The sequence below is a fragment of the Aplysia californica genome, unplaced genomic scaffold, assembly GCF_000002075.1.
Source record: "Aplysia californica isolate F4 #8 unplaced genomic scaffold, AplCal3.0 scaffold00042, whole genome shotgun sequence".
Lineage (NCBI taxonomy): Eukaryota > Metazoa > Mollusca > Gastropoda > Aplysiida > Aplysiidae > Aplysia > Aplysia californica.
Window position 1 is genome coordinate 1,091,454 of NW_004797312.1, and position 9,299 is coordinate 1,100,752.

Consider the following 9,299-nt stretch of genomic DNA (forward strand, 5'->3'; position numbering starts at 1 on the left):
CCCCCACACACACACAACTTTACTACACAAAAGCCACCGCCTAAGATCCCACTCTGAAGTCTGAAAGGGATTAAATTCATGTTCGCGCATTTCTGATCATATTTTATTGAACAACAACAACAAAATAAAATAAAACCACCATAGACCATCCACGCTCAAGCATGCAATCCCATCTCCGCTGCTCTACATCTCGATGAGAGGTACAATATGTCTGCCCCAGACCACCATACGCCCATGTGTGAACTCTTCGACGCCTTTGATATCTCCAAACAACGAACTTGCATTAATAGCTATAGGCCTACATAAAACATAACTGCTCTGAGTGTCTAGACTATGAGCCTACCGTGTGAGCTTACAGCAAGGCATGATTCGGTAGGTAAGGCCAACAGGGCCGCGTCAGAAAGGGTCACAGCATCGAACTGCTTAATGTGATTTTGTCGATGCTTTTGTTCTAATTAGGTCCTTTCTCCCTGGTGAGCGGGAGCCTATAACTATAATAGGTTAGTAGGATGTGTGTGTGTGTGTGTGTGTGTGTGTGAGTGTGTGTGTGTGTGCATGCGTGCCTGTGTGTATGACATACGTACTTACGTACGTGCACCTGTTTGTGTGTTCACAACACAAGTATAAATTATTATGATTATGAGTAATTGGCGGCTTTATTTTGTAAAAAAAAACAGGAAACAAAATGATTACCTGTATACTCAACAATGTTACACGCATTCATAGATCGAGACAAGTTGTCAGTAATCAGATAAAGCTGGCATCGACTCTTTTGTTCGCTGTTCATATGCAAAGGCCATTCACTTTCATCCTTACACAGAAAGCTAGTTATAGTACTATAGCCTGCAAGAATTACGCAATCATTGTCTTAAATTAAATAAAAGTACATGAAATTGGTTACCCATGAACTTTGTTTCTCGATCACCATGTTCTAATCAATTCTCTTAGTATCTTGGATTATTTCTTCTTGTTTATTTGATAATCTTCTGCTATTGGGACAACCGTTTTCTCCTTATTTTGCCAATCTTTCTTGATTTTTAAACAATTAACAATAAGTTCTTAAATATAATTGAACAGTCCTTATCAGATTGTTTTTTTTTCCTTCTCTCCCTGTCCACAAATCCGTCTTTCCTTCAGTCGATCACAAGCTCTCTCTCTCTCATTTTCCCCATTCTCCTTAATTCATCCCTTCCCCAGGTCAGCCCCCACCTCTCGTCCTCTTTATCCCAGCCCCCATCCCTCTTTCCATCTCCCTTGTGTGCATCCCCCCCCCCCCGCCCCGCCCACCCTCACACCGTACTTTATGATTATAATGACCGTAGCCCCAAAGATTCTGCAGTAGAGTAGAGAATCTTTGGTTCCCCAGCCCTGTAGATTACAGTGTATATTGTATAAAAAGAAAAACCGCAGTTCTCGGAGATATGACCACAGTTGGCGGCCATGTTTGCTCTTCACTTTACGTAACTTTTATACAGTACCTCTTGTGGCGCCGTGAAGAGAGAGAGAGAGAGAGAGAGAGAGAGAGAGAGAGAGAGAGAGAGAGAGAGGAGAATCCAACTTTATTGTTTGGAACCATCTTCGTTAAAACATTTGCAGGAATACATGATAGAAATTAAATCATATTATTACATTACTCAACTTAGATATATTGTGTGGGAACAGGATGGTGTCGCTGTCTAAAAAAATGAGCAATTTGTAGACTGGTGCTGTGTCATTTATTGGGGTGATCTCGTGTATTCCAAAGGGTTGTGTTTCGCAAAGGTCCCAGAAAAAGAAACTTTTATATTACTATTACTGTAATCAAGATTTAAAGAAAAAAACCCACACAAGTTTGATCGTTGGGCTGCAGAAGTGCCAAGCAAAGTCTCGTGCGCACTGCCCAAGTCAATTCAATATAAATAAAATTAATGCAGTAGCATTCAGCACACCCTGGTACTGGGGTGAAAGTTCACGACAAAATATGCGACTCTCAACTTACATACATAGATCTTACAGTGCAGTCCTTTGGGGGGGGGGGTTAGATAAATAAAGGTTGGGCATTTTAGACACTGGCTAAAACCTGTGGGAGGGGGGGGGGGAGAGGGAGGGGAGACTAGCGTAAGTGGTGCTGTGGTGTAGCAGGTAGGCATTTCGCTGTTAATTGCAGGAAACACGAGTTCGATTCTCGAGTGGGTAGCATTTATATTGAGTATCTCAATCTTTCAGGAGGGATGTTGAAATGAAGCCTTCTAATTTCTTAGCCCCGGTTGGCCCTGACTGGCAAGGTCAAAAGAAGCCTGCCTCCTAAATCATTTAATTGGTGTCGACGTGGAGCGTTAAAATACCAAAATTATAACCAGGAGGTGAGTACCTGAAGGTCTTTTCCCATGTTTAATTAAAAACAGATTTTTCCCAGCTTCTGCACTCATGCTTAGCCTGACGATACACAATTGGGAAAGAATAAAGAATATAATAATACACGCTGACAAAGTGGTACCTTATTCTTTCAAAACTCTTTATTTACAGAAATAATGTGAGACACCATGCAGTGACATTACAGTGAGAACTTGAGGAAGAGGGAGAGGGGGAGAGAGAGACACAGAGAGAGAGAGAGAGACAGAAAGAGAGAGAGAGAGAGAGAGAGAGAGAGAGAGTGAGAGAGAAAGAGAGAGAGAGAGAGAGAGAGAGAGAGAGAGAGAGAGAGAGAGAGAGAGAGAGAGAGAGAACAATTACTGACAAAGCAAGGATTATAAAAGTACTTTTCAATAGATCTATGATAATTTAAAGCAATAGTTTATACAAGATAGTCTCATATGAAGGCCTATACTAAATCTGATCATGGGCTCACGAAACATGACAACAACTCTTCCCTCCTCTGTTCTAGGCCGAGTCGGCACCGAGACAAATCTGTCTTCAGACAGACTAAAGCTTGTGTTTAGGGAGTTGTGAACAATGGAGTAATACGAACCCTACCGCACTACTCAGACACAACAAACCGAGTACGACAAGTCTGACTAAAGACAGGTTTGAGCTAGTAAGAGAATAGAGCAATCTACCGCACTAAGATAAAACTGCCCTGAAATTTGAAAACACGCCAAGTTCCATACACAAACACACACATATATGTATATATATATATATATATATATATATATATATATATATATATATATATATATATGCATCTGATCGTTTTTACACCAAGCTACATTCTGTGCACATTGAGCAAGGACCATCAGCAAATATTTAAAAAATGAATCATGGATGTTGATGTCAATTGGTCTGAGGAATTAATAAAAAAAGTAATTATTTATGTATCTTTAGTCTGATTGAAAACATTAGAGCAAACATACACATGCTATCTCTGTCAGTTCCACGTTCGAAATGAATCGTTAATATCAAAGTCTTAATTATGACGCTTGAGTCTTAGTGCGGTACGGCTCAAATGAAGGTTAAATTCTGCAACAAAACCGAGTAAAAGGTCTAAAGACAGATTTGTCCAGGTGCGGTATAGGCCTTATTGTTATGCTCTCCAACTCCAACACAAATCATGAGAGTTCAATTCCAGCATCGGGAAGTTACATTCAAATCGGAGCGAAGCCACCATGGGACTTTGTGAAAAGAATTGAAACTTGCAAAATTGCAGTAGCAAATAAAAAGACAGTATATATATTTTCACACAACTACATGTAATATATGGTTTCAACAAGAAACAAATGGTGACAATAATAACTTTTGTACTATCCTTTTTAAAAAAAATAGAAGACTGACATAAATAATTGGCTTTTTTATATATTGTATTTCCTGGAAAAAAAAACCATGATGTCCCTTGTTTTTAGTTTCAGTGCAAATAACGGAAATAATTGGGGCGTGGGGAGGGGGACGGAAAAAAGGCATCCATGATAAAGTGCCCCATGTAGTTTTGCTAAGACGCTGCACAGGTCGAAGTCTGTCATCTACATGACCTACACTGTGTCAATCAGGGTGTATATTAAATCAGAATCATCCACTCTTGTTTTGTTTAGTAGGCATAAGGTTTTACAGCGCTCACAACTGCATAAGGTCACATGAGCGCCAAGGTGTGGATGTCAACAAAGAAGTCCAAACGGGGAATCAGGCTTACTCTGCTCACCTCTCTAGCCTCAACAGCACAAACTCTGCTTCGACTATCAAGGCACCCCCGAAATAGCAGTTCACAAGAGAGTGACAAACATATAAAAGAAGTCGAGGAAAATGATGATAGTAAGGATGAGGACAGAAAAAGCAGAAGTTCCCCCCTATGTTGTTCCGGCACAGTATGAGAATTACATTGATAAATCAGTCCATTTACAATTCTACTGTGGATAAGAACATGTTAATATCCCCCCATTGGGAATGGCCTAAAGACAATTTCAGTCAGAAGCAGTGCCCTGGTGGGTAAATAATCATCCCCACTGGTTCATACAACGGGCAAGCCTGTGTAGCCCTCAACTCTTATCATTTTTCACATTCTTTGCCGATTGCCAAAATGAACCATTTTGCACCTGCGTAGACAGATGAATAGTAATACAGTTTACAGTAATAAATGTGCCCCAAAGATACAAAGTTCAACGGCAACCTTCAACCTGGGAAAAAATCCAGAAATCAAAACTCACAACTTGACAATAGTATGGCTTACTGGACTTGAGAAAGGCTTGACCATCAAGTCCATAGAGAGGGAAGACTTTAATCAAGAGAATCAGAACCAGACAACCAGGTGGCTTACAACTTACTCCTAAAAGAATATCTCAGTGCATAGAAAGGGAAACGCAATCTCCCATTTAAAACTCTTTGGCTCAAAAACTTAATAATATGTGAGATATCATGGTGAAATCAGGCACTCGTCAAAATGACTAAATCGTAGAAAACTGCCCTTTTTTCTGCCAGTTTCACAATTTTTATTAAATCTTAAAATTTTGGCGCAAAACTTTTAATGTCGATTAAAAAAACCCAACACATTTGTGTTTAGATTCTTACTGAAAACTGTTCTCACTAATTTAACCTCTAAAACTAGACGACCCCCATTTTCTTAAATCGGAAATATCACGACTTCTATTAAAAATAGATGGGTATTTGTTCATCGAATGCAAGACAAATGAACAAGCTTTAAGATGATACCATTAACTCCACATGCCCAAGAATTGACTAGTGCCTGAATCTACTGCATCTAAACACATACAGCAAAGCACAAAACGCTTGAACCATAATACTCAAGAAATCAATACATTCTCTTACACAAAGTCCATTACCACAACGAGTTTTTGAATTTTGGAAAGCTGAATCATAATGTGGTTTCCAAAAAGGTCTTAGTTCTTTCAGTTGAAGAGATGCAGTGCTATCCTTGTGTAGGTAGACCTAAACTAAGTTGTGAGGAATGACCACAAAAATAAAAATCAGGGTTGAACATAGTCATGAGCACTTGATCATCACCCCATATCCCCTTTTCACTATCTGTCATCTATTCAACACCAACAATTTTTTTAAAATCCCCACCACGAAGAAGTGGGTGGTAGGCAGACACTCTGGTATGGTTTGCTCCTTCTTTCCTATCAAACATCTATCATCAATATCTCTCCTTCTTTTCTTTGTGTACTACTCATTGTGACTCTCCAGTAACATCTTTAATCTTCGTCACTTACATGACCTTGTGCTGCAAGTGCTCTAAAACTTACTAAAACTAAACTCGTGACAAAACTACAAAAACAACTGAGCTGAGGAGACGTGAGGTGACATGATACAAAAGCATAATGCAACATGGATGTTTTTCTAAATTGACTCACAGCAAACAGTACTTTCTGATTGGCCTTGTAAATTAATGTAGCGCAAACAGCATCATTGATTGTACAGACAAAGCAAAGCCAGGCTAAATACTACATAACTTTTGTACATTTAAAAAATTGAACATTTTCTTTTCAAACAGGATTAAAAAGTAAACATCACGTCTTTGGTACAAGGCACTTTAGGTTACTGATGGTACAAAATAGTATGGTATATTAATATTATTAATGTTCTTATTACAACCAGTATATCAAAGCACGAATACATCAATTTCTTCTGGGAAATAAACAAAAACGAAACAAGGTTAAAGTTTCCAGTTTTGATCATTTAGCAGTTTTCATTGGATGGAAATGGACTTCAAATAACAAAAGCATAAGGGTGAGTGGAGGCCCAATGGAGGGAAGACTGAGAGGAAAGATGAAGGAAAAGCTGGAGGTGAGAGAAGGTAATGGTTGAAGAGCAGGGACAGGTGTACCGGTGTGAAGGATGGGAGGCAGTAATGGGAGGGGAAAGTAAGCATTGGTTGGAGGTAAATTTTATGTGGAAAGGGTAGGGATCCAATAGCCGGAGGAGGTATTTTTATGGGGAGAGGGATGCGAGTTTGTTGATTGGAAACTTTATGCGGAAAGTGCAGGAACGCAATAGTTAGAGGGGCTAGTGTTTGGGGCACCCTATATCCTCTAACCATCCACTGCGGAAGGAAAGTGGGGAAATATAACTCCATAGAGGTTCTTAGCATATTTAACGCCCATTGTGTGACATGTATTGACAATGCAAGGCTACTCAACTGTGAGCGAAAAAAAAAAAAAAAGGAAAAGGGGCGAGTCAGCTAGGAAGAATGATGAAACAGCCCAAAATTCCTCCACCTTGACCAGATCTGCTGAAATTCGAAATGTTTGATCGTGTAAAAGGGAAGCTGCAATACATAGAAGAAAAGGAGTAAACAAGAGGGATTTTAAATACTTTCTTGCTAATTACATGGAATTTCATGCTAAACATCTTTGTGTTAAAAACAAGATCTACGGTACATGATACATGATAAATTATATCATGTACATCATGTTTAAATAGCACTTGTTTTTGTTTCCTTATAGACGTGTTGAGAATACAGAACTGGGATAATTAAAAATTTCTTTCATTTTCATTAAAATTTTCTAAATCAGTAGTGCGTGCACACATGCATATATATCATTATAATACATAATCAACAAGTCTATGTAATATTTTTTTGAATTTCAATTGACAAAATCAAAATAGAAATCTTAAAAACAATCACAAAAAATTATAATACATGTACAAATCTATATGATCTTAAAAATATACATGACATATAATATAATAATATATACAGTAGTCTCCACCTAAGATCTTCCCGCTTCTGACCCCAGTTCACTTAAGGTCCTGCTGTTTTTAAGAAAGTAGAATTTTTACTGCACAAAATTTATCCCAAAGATCCTGCTCTGAAAGGATTACATTCAGTCAGGAGCCCGCATTTCAGATCATAATTCACTTAACAAAAACTCAGGTGCACGGAACTGATCAACTAAGCAAGAAAATTTTACAGTACAGTCTGAATCATTGAACTGCCTGTCACTTCAGATCAGCCACTCTCATTAATGCCATCACATCTCGATAGTACATCTTGACGATTGGGTACAATGTTTTTCCCAGACGATCACCCTGAAGTGGGGATCTGTTGATCCGCTTGTTTTCCCCCCCAAACATTGCACTCGAACTTGAGCCCTCCGCCTGAACATAAATCACATACTGGGGGGGTAGGGCCTTCAAGGCTGCATCAGAAGCGATCGCGTCCAACTGTCGACTTTTCAGTACTTTTGTTTTCCTAACAATGGCACTTCTCTATCAGCTCTGCGACTGATTTTGCTAGACGAACTGACACCCATACTTGGGGACTACCTGATTGTTTTTGTAGAATGTGGTCATCTGTTGGCAATCAGCCTGCCTTTCGTTTGGCGATTTTTAATTGTTGTGGTCACAAAACAATGATGCGTTACTTACAATGTGAGTGGGGAGCTTGGTCAGATTTGAGTAACTGACCTCTGAAAAGACTTCTTAATACCCAGGGGTCCCAACAGTTCATTTCAAAGCAAAGGGAGATTATGTTGTCAACTACGGGCTTGACCTTCAAGTTTTCATGGAATTCCCCCCCTCCCACCCCACTAAGATGCTGCATTTTTATTTTTCTTGCTCCCAAGCATCAGGATCTTGGAGGAGAAAATTGTATACAAATATAAACGTATGTATAATATATATAAATAAATCGTCAGAGTCGCAAGCAATTCACATAAGTCCATTTGGGTACTTTTTACGCTAGAGATAAAAAAAACCCCTAGTTTTTGTTGAAGCATTCCTATCAGGAATCACAAAAAGTATGAAAATTGTAAGCCTTAACCATAGCATTAAAATGCATTTTGGTGATGTTGAAAGGTGCATCTTTGGTAGAGCTTTGGGAGGGTGTAAAAATTGACAATTCTCAAAATTCTGATATAAGTGGACTGCATGCGATAACAATGAAATAAATCGTCAATGTCATTCCACAAGCACTGGCGTCATCTATTTTAGTTTTTAGACAATTAGTACAAAAAGAGAGCGACCAAATAGAACCATGACTTGGCCATTCATTTTTCTCCAATTAAAAACTTGAAAGGAAATAACAAAAGAAAATGAAAATATATTGGTAGATGCCTCTTAATGTTTGCATTTAAATAGTGGCTCTCTGGAACCCCCCCGGAAACTGATTAAGACGATTGTGGAATGACGCTGACCATGAATATACATGTATGAGATTTGCTGTTAATTTACTTAATTGTAGCAACAACAACAACAAAAGCAACAAACACAATGAATTATATCACAGAGTACTTTGTGGATCAGACAAAATCACTGCTGCAAAACTTAGAAGAGCATCACCATGAAAAAAAACCCAATAACAACTACTATTCAAAGTCAAACTAGCAAAAACCTGTGGGAAAATGGGGGGGGGGGGGGGGGGGGGGGGGTCACATTGGTCACATTGGTGCTGTGAACACTAATTGAAGCAACAAAATGCTCTTTTCCCTAACATTACCTTCTTTTCAGAATACTTATAGTACTGCCCATGTGAAAGATAAAGCGTAAAGACTCAAAACTTTAGATTTTATGCAGAATCAAAAAGTGGTACCTTTCTTTTGATCGCCCGTACAGGTAAGCAAGAAGGTTTTATTCTGAAGTCCTTCAGATTAGGCAAGTCAGTATAAAAAAAGCCAATCCAACTATTAAATAGGTAGATTGCTGCTTTCCATTGTGTGTGTACATTCATCAATACTAAGCAAGTCCATTGTGTGTGTATATTCATCAATACTAAGCAAACCTGTTTCTTGGTGGGACAAGATCTAAAACCTAGGTTTCTACATGTCGTGCGTGTGTGTGATGACATACAGGGGCCTATAGTATTATTATGTTGGTAGGATGGTGTGTGTGTGTGTGTGTGTGTGTGTGTGTGTGTGTGTGTGTGTGTGTGTGTG